This window comes from Ananas comosus, linkage group 2, assembly GCF_001540865.1.
Source record: "Ananas comosus cultivar F153 linkage group 2, ASM154086v1, whole genome shotgun sequence".
Lineage (NCBI taxonomy): Eukaryota > Viridiplantae > Streptophyta > Magnoliopsida > Poales > Bromeliaceae > Ananas > Ananas comosus.
Window position 1 is genome coordinate 10,320,863 of NC_033622.1, and position 13,867 is coordinate 10,334,729.

The window sequence follows — 13,867 nt, forward strand, 5'->3', positions numbered from 1 at the left end:
GAACGCATTACCTATGGAAAGATTTAGATTAATTGCAGTTGATTGTGTTGAACTTTAAGTTTGATTACAATTTTTTGTTCTCATGGTTTCGACTATAACAGTGCTATTAAAGAAGAACATTTTTTTAACCATTAAGAATTGAGGANGGGGGGGGGGGGGGGGGGGGGGGTGGTGTGTGGTGTGGTGGTGGTGGTGGTGGTGGTGTTCTTGGTGCGGAGGAGATGAGAGTTTCTTGGCTTGTACTGTAGCTCTTTAAAATTTGAAGTGTTTTCAGAAGGAATTATATGTGGGTAAATTGCAGCACTAGTTCCTCAACTTTATATCGGGTGTCGTTTCAACCCTTTAAATTTGAAGTATTTTTAGAAGAAATTTTATGTGGGTAAATGTAACACCCTGGACGACCCGCAACCCGTCGATACGAGATGTTGCTGAGACGTGGACGGCGGGGAGGATGAGGGGCGCCCGAGCTGGATTGCTTCTACTGGATTCGGGTAAAAAAGGGGAANCGATGATGGCGGGGAGGATGATGGCGTTACAATGGCATAATTGCCTCCGATAATGCTAGTCAGCTGAGTTGAGAGCGAGAAGGGAAGAAAGGATTAAAGAGGGAAAAGAGAGGTGAAGGTAGGAGAAGAAGATGAGACAAGGGAAGGAAGAAAGAGAATTGGGAAGAAGAAGCTTTACTATATTCCATATGTTTTTGTTTACATCATAATTTGGCACTTATACTACTTAGTGATTCGTACTGAAATGAAAATAGCTATTCTATGAGGGCTATATCGCAAAAGTGATAAAAAGAGGTGTCGACTGGTTGGGCTACAATTCAGTGGGGGCTTGGGCCTTAGTTGGATTCGACCGGACCAAAGCATCCTCGTAGTCGAACGCGGGTTTGGGGGCACTTCTTCCTCTCAACATTTCCCCCCAATCTAGAGTTTTGGTCTTCCGACCCGCCAGTCTCCGAAGAATTACTACTTCGCCCAGACTCCAGATTTTGTGTATCTACTTCTCCGCTCTGATCTTCTTCTCCTTCCCTGTTTCGGAGGATGCCCTAGCTTCCTCATGTCTCCTCCTCCTTCTCCTCCGACGGCTGGCTGGAGGTCTCCCTAAGCACCTTCGACCTGATTAGCCTCCAAGCTCACCCTTTTCCATCTTGCGGCTGCCACTTATCTCGCCTCTATTAAGTAAAGTTGCTCCCCCCCCCCTTTTTTTACTAATTACTTCTACTGTTTATTCTATAGGTCTTACAACTCCTCCCCGCTTCAGAAGACTTGTGGCCTCACGGATCGTGCTCCGAATCAAAGTTCGGGAACTGGGACTTCGGGAACTGGGACTTAAGAAACTAGTAATCCTCCCAAGTGGCTGCTCCTTCGTCCAAGTTTTCCCACTTCACCAGCACTTGGCTAGCTATTCTGTTCCCTTGCTTCATCATGCGCCTCTCCAATATTCACTCCGGCTATGCGAGCAGCTGACCATCTCCCCCGACCAAGGGCACCGTTAGGGTTACTGGTGAGTTCGTTGGGGGGGCTTCTTTTCAACAATGATACATGGAACACCGAGTGGATCTTGGATTCTTCTGGTAGCTGCAGTCGATACACCATCTTTCCAATCTTCTCCATGATTTTAAAAAGTCCGGAGTATCGCACGAAGAGCTTCAGGTTTCGCCTAACTGCGACGCTCACTTACCGATAAAGTTGCAGCTTTAGGTATACATACTCTCCTACTCTCCTACTTGTCGGTATTCTACTTTATGCGGTTTTGGGGTTCTAGCAGTCTTTCCCTGAGTAGTCGGGTCATCCTTTCTTGTTCCCTTCCCCACTCTTATATTGTATGTGATGTTTCCATTCCTAAATTCACAACCAAACCATTGGGCGGCAGATGTCCGTAGAGAGCCTGGTAGGGTGTTGTTCCCAGCGAGTTGTGGTAATTGGTGTTATACCACTATTCCACCATACTAAGCCATTTATGCCATGTATGTGGCTGATGAGAGCACATGCAACGGAGGTAAGTCTCGAGGCACTGGTTTAGCCTCTTGGATTGGTCGTCGGTTTATGGGTGGTAGGTTGTGCTCATTAACAATTTAACTCCCAACAGTTTAAATATTTCTTGCCATATCTGACTTGTGAACACCTTGTCTCGGTCTGTCAGTATCGTTCTGGGCAACCCGTGCAGTTTATAGACTGTGTCGAGGAAGGCTCTCGCGACGCTTGAGGCTGTGAAGGGGTGGGTCAAGGAGAGGAACTTGGCATACTTGGTGAGTAGGTCTATCACCACTAACACTGTGTCTTTGCCTTCCAATTTTGGTAGGGCTTCAATAAAATCCATAGTAATTTCTCGCCATGCCCTTGTAGGAACCGACAAGGGTGGAAGTAAACCAGCGTAGGGTTGACCGTTCACTTTATTTTGTATGCAAACCGTGCAGTTCTTGGTGTAGTTTTCTACATCTTGTTTGAGACCTGGCCAGCAAAAGTATTGTTTGTCTTTTGTAGGTGTGCCACGCCCCCGAGTGGCCTCCCAGGGCCGACGAGTGCAACTGGCTCGATATTCTCTCCTTGATGTCACCTTGGTCCTCCATGTAAATCCTTTCCTTGTATCGTAACAAGCCTTGGGTGTAGGTGTATTGCGAGTGTGGTGTGGGCTGTAACCGCAATTTGGCAATTATCTGCTTGCACTTCTCGTCATCCTTGTAGCTGGCAGTCACTTCTGTTACCCAACTAGGGATCGCCGCCGTGACAGCAGCTGTGGCTCCTTCAATCCCCCTTCTAAATAACGAATCCGCAGCTCTATTCTTCTTACCTGCTTTGTAATGTATCACGTAGTCGAGGCCCATAAGCTTAACCATCCCTTTCTATTGAAAAGCCGTGGTAATCTTCTGCTCTAATAAGTGGTTGAGACTTTGGTGGTCCGTCTTGATTATGAACTGTCGTGGGCGGAGGTAGTGCTTCCATTTATTCATCGCCAACAATATTGCTAGGAACTCCTTCTCGTAGGTCGATAGCCCTATATTCCGTGGGTTGATGGCCTTGCTAATGTAAGCGATCGGTCGCCCTCCTTACGATAGCACCGTTCCCAGTCCCTGTCCACATGCGTTCATCTCTATAGTGAAAGGTTTGGTATAATCGGGCATCGCTAGTACAAGCGCTTAAGTGATGGTCCTCTTCAGTTTCTCAAAAGTGGTTGTACTTCCGGACTCCACTTGAATTGGTCATTCCTTAACAATTTTGTTAGTGGTTTGGTCATTTTGCCGTAGTCCTAGATAAATCTCCTATAGCACCCGGTGATACCCAAGAACCCCTTGACCCTTAAGGAAAGTTGGTGTCGGCCAATTCACCATCCTCTATCTTTTTCGGGTCCGTAGCCATTCTCTCCGGGGTGATAATATAGCCTAAATATTCCATGTTCCTTTGGCCAAAGTAACATTTTGATCTCTTGGCGTAGAGTCGATGCTCGCGCAAGGTCTCCAGCACTTTGCCCAAATGTTCCTTATGCTCCTCGAGACTCTTGCTATAGATCAATATGTTGTCAAAAAAACCAACACATACTTTCTAAGGTACTCCGCAAAAACATTGTTCATTATTGATTGAAAGATCGCTGGTGCGTTGGTCAGTCCAAATGGCATTACCAAGAATTCATAGTGGCCCGAATGGGTCCGAAAGGCGGTTTTATAAATATCCTCCGGTTTCATTCTAATTTGTTGATATCCGGCTCTTAAATCGATCTTAGAAAAATAGGAAGCACCACCCAATTCGTCTAATAGGTCATCAATTAAAGGGATAGGATATTTATCCTTCACAGTGGCCTTATTTAATTGCTGGTAGTCCACACAAAACCTCCATGAATTATCTTTCTTCTTAACTAACAATACCGGGGGGCGCATAAGGACTCGTGCTAGGTTGAATGATAGCCGACTCCAACATCTTCTTGATTTGCCTTTCGATTTTGTTTTTCTGCTTGTACGATTAGCGATATGGTCAAATGTTGACTGGGTGGGTGTCCCGTTGTAATGAAATTCTATGGTCTTACCTCTTTCTTGGAGGTAACTCCCTTGGTTCCTTGAACACATCGTCGTATCGCTGTAGCACTCTTTGGATCTTCTCGGGTACCATCGGCTCTTGTCTTTTGTTGACTTGCATAATTCTCACTATGGCGCAGAAGACCCCTTCCTAGCAGTCCTTGTACCATTCCTTGGCAGTGAGCATCTTTAATTTATTTCCTTCTGCCAGTCCTTTGAGTATTAGTTGCTGTCCGTCCTTATCGAACGACACCGTATTGTTGGTGTAGTCGAAAGTAACCTTGCCACACATCCGTAACCAGTCTATCCTAAGCACCACACTAGAGCCTTCGAGTCGGATTATTCTCAAGTCAGCCTTATAGGGTTGACTATTCATCTTCCAAGTGAATCCCGGGCATCTCAGCTTGCTCATTATTTTGTGGCTGTTAGCAACAGTGAACAGCAATGGTGCTGCTGACTCAACCTTTCCTTCACCTCCTTAGCCACTCTAAAATCCAGGACGCTATGCATGCTTCCAATGTCTACCAGTATCTTCAAGATCTTGTTTCCTACTTCTCTTTGGATTTGGAGGGTCTGTTGTTGGTTTTCTCTACTAAGAGCATTAAAAGATAAGCCCACTTCCTCAGTCTCCTCTGGTGGGGAGTCCTCTGCCTCCTTCCCATGTTCGATTTCTTCTTCTTCAATCAGACACTCCTCATCATACACCTTCAGTACATTGTCCTCGGCTGGCATACTGAATAGGGACTTGTTCTTGCATTGATGCCCCGGGTGATATCTTTCGCTGCACTTAAAACATTGGTTTGCTGCCCTTCGTTGTTCCATCAACCTCCTGCGCTCCTAGTGCAAGTGGTTTGAATCCCAGGATATACCTTGAGTTGGCACCTTGTTAGATTCCTTGGGTTTGATCGGACTTGCTCCTGCAGGAGCTCTGGCTCCACAGAATGTCGTGTAGTTTTTTCCTGGTACCTTGCTAGTTGGCTTATGCTTCCTATGCATTACTATGAGGGCCCTGTCATGTAATTTAGCAGCCCAAAAGCATCCTCCAGCGTGGTTGGATGCGATATATTCATAAAGGGCATTAGTTCCTCCTTCAATCTATTGATATAGCATGCTGTGAAGAACTCTTCGTCAAGATATGGGTTGTATTGTAATATCTGTGATCTCAACTCCTCAAACCTTTCTTGGTATTTTTCAATAGACCTGAGTTGTTTATGGTTGCCAAATTCACAAATCAAATAGCGCTCCCTGACATTCGCAAATCGCTTACAGATGGCTTCTGAAAACTCCTCCGAACTCACCCCAGGTCGATTGATAAAGTATCCTTGCTTCCAAGTGGGCGCCTTCCCTATAATGTGCTTAGTAGCCACCCTTAGCCATTGAGGTCGAGGAATCTGATAAAGGTCAAAATATTATTCGCAATTCTACAACCACCCTTTAGGATCCTTGCCGTTGAATTAAGAAAATTCTAACTTGGGATAAGAAAGGTACTGTTGATGAGGCCCTTGAGTTCTTGTCGGCCAAGGTGGTATCTATTCTTCCTTGATCACCTACATTGGCAGTGGCGTCGGTAGAATTCCTTTACCCTTGTTATCTCGGATATAAACAGGTGTGTTGCTACTTACCGCTCTGATATTCTCTTGACTTCTTCCTGCAGGATTGCTCCCTATGGAGCTATGGGCGGCCTTGAGTTGAGACGGCAGAGCGGATATCATCCTCAACAACTCCGCGTGCAGCCTTTGCTCTTCTTCTCTCGACTCCGCTAACTGATGAGGCAACCTATTGATCCTTGTCTCATGGTCCGTGCTCAGGTGCTCTAGGCGCTCTTCGAGGGAACTAACTTGGTCGCTTAGATCCTTCATTCTTTTGGCCCCTACCATCTCTATATCTCTGGATGTGAATTTAAATTTGTTCTGTCTTTTCTTCCCAATGGTTGGTTGGCTAGTAATATTATCGAACACTTGATGCACTCTGTTGGTGTGCGGTTCCCTTGAATGCTAGATGCCCGCAGTATGACTCCGTCCATAATAAGTTGGCTACCCTAAGATCTAGCCGCTCTAATATCAGTTTGTAACATCCCGGACAACCTGCAACCCGACGATGACGAGATTTTGCCGAGACAAGGATAGCGGGGAGGATAATGGCGTTACAATGGCAAAATTGCCTCCGATAATGCTAGTCGGCTGAGTTGAGAGCGAGAAGGGAAGAGAGGGTTAAAGAGGAGAAAGAGAGGTGAAGGTACGAGAAAAAGATGAGACAGGGGATGGAAGGAAGAGAATTGCGAAGAAGAAACTTTACTATATTCTATATGTTTTTGTTTACAGCATAATTTGGCACTTATATTGCCTAGTGATTCGTACTGAAATAAAAATAGCTATTCTATGAGGGTTGTATCGCAAAAGTGATAAAAAGAGGTGTGGACTTGTTGGGCTGCAATTCAGTGGGGGCTTGGGCCTTAGTTGGGTTCAGCCGGTCCAAAGCATCCTAGTAGTCGGACGCGGGTTAGCGGACCCCTCCTCTTCTCAACTCTCCGAATAGCGGGTTTTGGGTCCGCCATTTCCCCTCGATCCAGAGTTTTGGTCCTCCAACTCGCAAGTCTCCGAAGTATTACTACTTCGCCCAGACTCCAGATTTTGTGTATCTACTTCTCCGCTCTGATCTTCTCCTCCTTCCCTATTTCGGAGGATGCCCTAACTTTCTCATGCCTCCTCTTCCGACGGCTGGCTGGAGATCTCCCTAAGCACCTCCGGCCTGATCAGCTCCCGAGCTCACTCTTTTCGACCTTGCGGTTGTCGCTTATCTCGCCTCTACTAAGTAAAGTTGCTACTTTTCTCCCCATTTTTTTACTAATTACTTCTACTGTTTATTCTATAGGTCTTACAGTAAATTGCAGCACTAGTCTCTCAACTTTATATCGGGTATCTTTTCAACCCTTTAAATTTGAAGTATTTTCAGAAGGAATTATATGTGGATAAATTGCAGCACTAGTCCCTCAACTTTATATTGGGTATTGTTTCAGCCTTCAATCTTTTGAGTTTGGTATAAGTGGTCCCTAAATTTTTAGAAGTAATTTTTTCTTAACCCTTATGCATTGGTCAATTAATATATATGTATTTATCAACAACTTTTTCTATCATATTTTTCAATCCTACAATCTATTAAAAATTGGACATCTAAATTTAAATTATGAGACGAATGAATAAAAAATAAATTCATGGTGTAGTAAAAAATAGTTGAACTAGATATAAATGATAATTTTTTAATTTAAGATAGAAATTATGTAGTGTATTGAATTCCAGTATACTTTTCTGAACTTTGGCTAAATTGAATAAAGTACGGAGAAAATGGTGTATGAGATTATTGGAGAAAGTTTAGAAGCAAAAGTTATGGGTTGAGTGAAAATTTTATTGAATAAGAGGGGTTAAGTTGTAACTATGTTGGGGCTTAAGGATAAGATCTAGCTCTTCTACTCTCTCTTTTGTCTTCTACCCATACAAGAGAAAAAAAAAAAACCCGTTCTTTTTATCTAAACCCTTTTTCCTTACTCTTTAACAGCTCTCTCTCTCTTTCTCTTGTAACCCCTCCATCAAAAGAGGAAATATTGGAGATTTTGGTAGCTTCAAATTGGAGAAGTTTGGAAGAACTCTCTAATGGTGGATCAAGCTTCTTGACTATTGTGACTAAGGTGAGATTTATGAATTAGAATTAGAGTTTTAGTTAAATCTTTTGTAAATGAGATATTTGAGATCCCTAGGTGTTTCTAAACTAGTTTAATCAAAGGGTTCACCATGATTTTGGGTGTTCTTGAGGATTTGGAAACCTAAGGTATGGAATTGGGGTTTTTGTCCCTAAGAGTGCTGAAATCAAATTGATCTTGTAAATCCCTAATTGTAAGATAGTTTGACGCAGGAGACAACTCCGATTTGGATTACGACAAGATTACAACGTCCGATTAGAGGAATTTGAGAAATTTCATTCATTAGGCTTGAAGCGTGCCGAATCGACATCAGAGAGCCAATTGCTTTAACATCCTAGCAATTGGTAATTAACTAAAGTGGATGGTGCTCTTTGAAATGGTTTGATTTATCCCTATGTCTAACTCTATTCATTGAACATAAATGCATGAATATGTGATTATGTATCATAGGACTTAAGTTATCCTTTTCCATATGAATTGTATGCTTCCCAAGGTAATGAATAAACAATTGCAATTGAGAACTTTATACTTATGATGCATGATTTTTGAACCCTAGAGATACAAGAACTAGTAGGTTGTCTGGACGTAGAAAACATAGTGAAATACTAGGTGTCATTGTGCTACGTGTCGATCATGAACCTAGTGATAGAACTATGGTTTGGGTGTAACCTGTTGTACATGTAGAGAACTATAACACCGTGTTGAGATTATACATGTAGTATGTACTAGATGTTCTGTGATAGTCACATATACTGTGAGCTATTACATGCTTAGCCATTGTTGGATAAAATTAATTAAATACCCAAAAATCAATCGTCGCAAAAATCACATAGATTTTTACATACCTCTTTATGGTGCGGAATTAATGTTGTAATTACCAGGATCTGATCTCGTCTTGTTTTACGAACTCGTTGATCCGCCAACGTCCTGTCTCAATTTGTTGCACGTTGTTCTTACTCGTTGCAATCCGGCTACTAGAGTCGATCGCCGCCCACCGCCCAAATCCCTAGGGTTTATGATGGTGCCCTATAGCGAACCCAAAAGAGAGAATTTTTGTGGAGAGATGATTCTTCTTTTTTTTTTATTGTCTTTTTTCTGTCGTATATGGTCAATACCTCATGTATTTATAGGCCATAAGGGAGACGTTAATCCTAATCATATTCTAACTAAATCTTACATAGATAAAGATTTAAACAGATTAGGATTTATCTGTTAGATTTATTCTTTATCCCAAGTGGACTAGGAATATAACAGATAATTATAAATATTTATTTCTTATCCCATATGGATTAGAAATATTTTAGATAAGTCCCAATGTGGACGAATCCTAACATCTCCCACTCGTACACACTTGATACTTCTTCATACTTTCTCATACCAAATATATTCTCATCTCGTTCTGCTCTTCGGATGGGAAATGATTGGTGCGATCAATAACGAGAAGAATCATAAGTGAGGAGTGTTATATTAAGCCACCATCCGAACTAACATAACACCACAACTCCAAATCTCGTCTATACCCCAAATCAATGAACTACACCAGATCATAGCATCTCTAATCCCATAGAGCAAGCTAGATCTCTCTCATTAATGTATTTGTTCTCATGATTATATTGACAACAAATATCAACATAATCGCCCGGGCAATGAGTAACAAATCATAGGTGTATTATCAAATAATTTTTCCTTAGATGCCTCATGTCAATCCATTTCAACTTGACTGCTTTCCTAGACATGTTCCGCTGGACCGAATCAATCATGGCCCTTGGATATCATGCTAAAGTAGCATCATCAAGTATCCACTTCATAACATGGTTCTAAGTCTCAAAGGGTACGAAAGCTCACACAGTGACGAAACGGGAATCAATTTCGTCACTCTCTAAAATATAGTGATCGATCTTGCACATACGGTATGAACGTATACTATAGTGGAGCTACCTCTAAGGACATGTCACGCTCAAAACACCATACAAATATCGATTTTGTTGTAACTCAAGAGAACAAACCTCAAGACAGTCACCTACATGGTGTCTTCTTTACATTCGGCTTCATACAGGCCGAGTAGAGTCGTGGATCATCTCTACTGTCCACTTTGTACAGTCCCATCTTAACTCATCTAAGGCGACATTCAAGATTTAAATACTCGCTAGCTCTTATAGCGCAAAGTGGATCACCTGCATTACTAATTGCATTTATGTGATGTTATTTGTCTCATCCTGCTCGCTCTCCTCGCGACAAGGTGATCACCCGTGTGAGAGGGCTGATCAAGGGCCTGGTGACATTCATTCTCACAAAGATATTGTGCACTAATTTAAAATTTAATAAACATGTATATGATTGAAAAAGATATCAAAAACATTTATTAGCAAAATTATTAATACAAGATATATAAGAGTCAAGTCCTACACAAACCCAATCCTTTAACATGTTTATGAAAAACATTTCTAACAAGGGGTTTGGTAAAAGGATCTACTATCATATCATCAGTATATGCAAATTTAATTACAATCTGTCCCTGTGCAATTATATCTCTAATGAAGTGATATCTAGTCTCAATGTGTTTAGATCTTCCATGATATTTTGGATCCTTGGCATAAGCTATTGCTGCTTTATTGTCACAATAGATAATAACAGCATCATCAGCATGAGCTGTTACACTCAAATTTATCATAAATCTCCTTAGCCAAACAGCCTCTTGTACTGCTGCTGTACATGCAATGTACTCCGATTCTATAGTCGATAAGGAGACATATGGTTGCTTCTTGCTACACCATGAAATAGCAGCTCCTCCAAATATAAACGCATATCCCGAGGTAGATTTGCGTTCATCTTTATCTGTGGATCCATCAGCGTCTGTGTATCCCGTCAATCTAAGCTCTCCTCCATGATAGCATAGAGCAAGGTTCGCAGTACCTCGCAGATATCTGAAAATTCTTTTAACTGCTTGCCAATGTGCTGCACCAGGATTACTCTGATATCGACTAACCATGCCAACAGCGAAACATATGTCTGGTCGAGTACACATCATTGCATACATCAAGCTGCCGACTACACTCGTATATGGGACTTTTTTCATTTGCTTTCTCTCTTCTTCTGTTTTAGGGCACTGTTCAAGGCTAAGATAATGACCCATTTCCATTGGAGTGTCAATAGGCTTCGAATTATGCATTCGGAATCGCTCCAAAATTCTTTTGATGTAAGTCTCTTGAGACAAACTTAAGAATTTTCGAGATCGATCCCTATGGATCTTGACTCCCAATACATAATCCGCTTGTCCCATGTCCTTCATCTCAAAAGTAGAGGACAACCACTCCTGTGTGGTGATTATTAACTCCATATTATTTCCGGCCAACAAGATATCGTCTACATATAGTGAAAGGATAAGAAAACTTTTTTCTTCCCTTTTAACATACACGCAATGGTCTTCTTCGATCATCACAAAGCCTATTGAAATAATTGCTCTATGAAAACGTTGATACCATTGCCTAGATGATTATTTCAAACCGTAAATAGAACGTTTTAAGCGGCACACTGTGCGCTCTTGTCCTTCGGCTATAAAACCAGGAGGTTGATTCATATAAATCTCCTCGTCTAGTTCTCCATTGAGAAATGCAGTCTTCACATCCATTTGGAATAGTTCCAAATCTAAATGTGCGACGATAGCCAGAATCAGGCGAATTGAAGCAAACCTCACCACTAGGGAGAATGTCTCTTCATAGTCTACTCCCTCCTTTTGGGTGTATCCTTTCGCCACTAGTCGGGCCTTATATTTATCAATTGATCCATCTGCCTTCCGTTTTATTTTAAAAATTCATTTATTTCCAATAGTTTTTCGTCCAAATGGAAGATCAACTAACTCCCACACATTATTCTTAGTTATGGAACTCATCTCATCCTCCATAGCAGCTAGCCATTTATCACAAACTGGTGAACTCATAGCTTCAGCATAAGAAGCCGGCTCATCAACATCCGTAGAAGCACACATGAACGATTTCCCTTCAATCTCAAATCGACGACGAGGAACACCTCCACGTTTACTTCTTCGTAATGATGGACTTTGTGAGCCATGGTCAATCGGCACACTCCCACTGACCATAGGATCACTCCCATTGTTTTGGGCTATTTCTTCATGTGGCCTCAGTGCCTCATTCTCGTCTAACAATGGGACATTTCCATTAGGTTCTTGCAACTCGTATAGTGCAAGATCCTTTTTAATCTCACCAATGTCTGGAAAATCATTCTCAAGAAAATCCACATTGCGCGACTCTATCTTAGTCATTCCTCCATCAGGATGCTTGCCATACATCACATAGCTTTTCGAGCAATCAGAATATCTAATAAATATTTGTTTATTTGCTCTAGGGCCTAACTTTCCATATTTATGAAAAGTATTATGCACATATCCTGCCGATCTCCATGGTCGTAAGCCTTCCAAATTTGGCTTTATTCCATGCCATAACTCATAGGGAGTTGAAGGAACTGACTTAGAGGGCACTCGGTTAAGTATATAGGCAGCAGTCAACAACGCATCACCCCAAAAATTAATTGGGAGGTTGGCTTGCGCCATCATTGACCTAACCATTTCCAAAAGTGTCCTATTCCTCCTCTCTGCAACACCATTTTGTTGCGGAGTACCGGGAATAGTTAACTATTTGCGTATTCCCTTTTCCTCACATAGTTCCCTGAACTGGTCTGATAAATACTCTCGTCCTCTATCAGTACGTAGAACTTTTAGAGTTCTTTCTGTTTGGTTCTCAACCTCCACTAAGAAGCGTTTAAAATAATCTAAAGCTTCTGAACGGTGAGACAACAAATATACCGAACAATAACGGGAGTAGTCATCAATGAAAGTGAGGAAATAGTACGCGCCATGGCGTGCTCTCACATCATAGGTCTGCATATGTCTGAAGGAACTAGCTCCAATGGATGAGTTACGTGCCTTACCAAAAGGCTTTCTGCAGGTTTTTCTTGCTAAACATGGTTCACAATGAGGTAGGCTAAGCTTAGCGAGTGACCCCAACAGGCCTTCTCTAGCTAGTCGAGCCATTCTTTCTTGTCCAATGTGACCCAATCTCACATGCCATTTGATAGAATCAGATACAATATCAGAAGAAACTAATAAAGCAGAATTATTGTTATGATTAATAAAATCCAAGTCCAAATCTAAGACAAAGAAATCATTCTTTAAACAACCATTACCATAAAAGTCCTTGCCCAAATAAATATCTAATTGAGTATCCGTAAATTGAAAAGAAAAACCTAATCTAAGTAAAGCTGAAACTGACAGTAGATTACATCGGATGTTCGATGCATACAGCACATCATGTAATATCAAATAATGACCATTGCACAATCTAAGTTGGTATGCGCCAATTCCAAAGACTTCTTCCTCAGTGCCGTTTCCCATCATGACATAATGGCTGCTAGCAGACACCTGACGATAATCCACATATCCTGCTCGATCTCTCGTTACATGCTTTGTTGCTCCTGTGTCTACAATCCAATCGAAGAGAGCGTGAGCAACAAAAGCGTGCGAGCATACATAAATAAGATAGTCAGAATTGGAATTTACCTTCTTCGGCTCAGTGCAATCACAAGCGAAGTGTCCCATATTTCTACAGTTATAGCATTTCACTTTATTTAAATTTTTCTTTCCACGCCTGCCTTTGCGGCGCTTCTCAATTCCGCCCTCATTCGGCGCGCGATTCCCAGTCTTTGCATATTTATTTTCTCCATTTCGGCACTTGTGCTTAGGCCACTTGCCTCTGCGCTGTCCACCGTGGGCAACGAGTGCATTGGCACGGTTCGCCTCTCTACGCTCCGCTTTCAACTCAAGATGTCGAGCTATATCGTTGAAGGTCTTGATACTTTTATTATGAGTCAGCACAATCTTGATTTGATCCCAAGATGAATCTGGTAAGGACCTTATAATTGATTGAACCTGTTGTCCACCAGTGAGCTCACAATCGGCTGCTTTAAATGTCGGATCGTTGGCGCTAACCATTAATCCCAAAAGCTCGAGCTGTTAAAAATACGCAACCAATTCAATTAAAGCGTACAGAAACAGTGCCCACGGGTCTCGATTGTGACTCGGCCCACCTGGCCTCACACCACTTCGAACATGACTCGGCCCAACCCAGCCTCACGCCATTTCGAACATGACT

The 13,867-nt window shown here is 42.1% G+C and overlaps 2 long non-coding RNA genes across 2 annotated transcripts in view; both read left to right on the top strand.

Moving 5' to 3' along the window:
- LOC109726517 lies at positions 1,248 to 5,975 on the top strand. Its single transcript, XR_002220548.1, has 2 exons — positions 1,248 to 1,703; positions 5,664 to 5,975. It is a non-coding gene; the product is annotated as an uncharacterized LOC109726517 (long non-coding RNA).
- Positions 7,557 to 13,867, top strand: part of LOC109726510 — a 17,614-nt gene continuing 11,303 nt past the window's right edge. The window contains exons 1-2 of the long non-coding RNA XR_002220546.1: positions 7,557 to 7,691; positions 7,916 to 8,082. This is a non-coding gene — a long non-coding RNA (uncharacterized LOC109726510). The remainder of the gene's footprint in view (positions 7,692 to 7,915; positions 8,083 to 13,867) is intronic.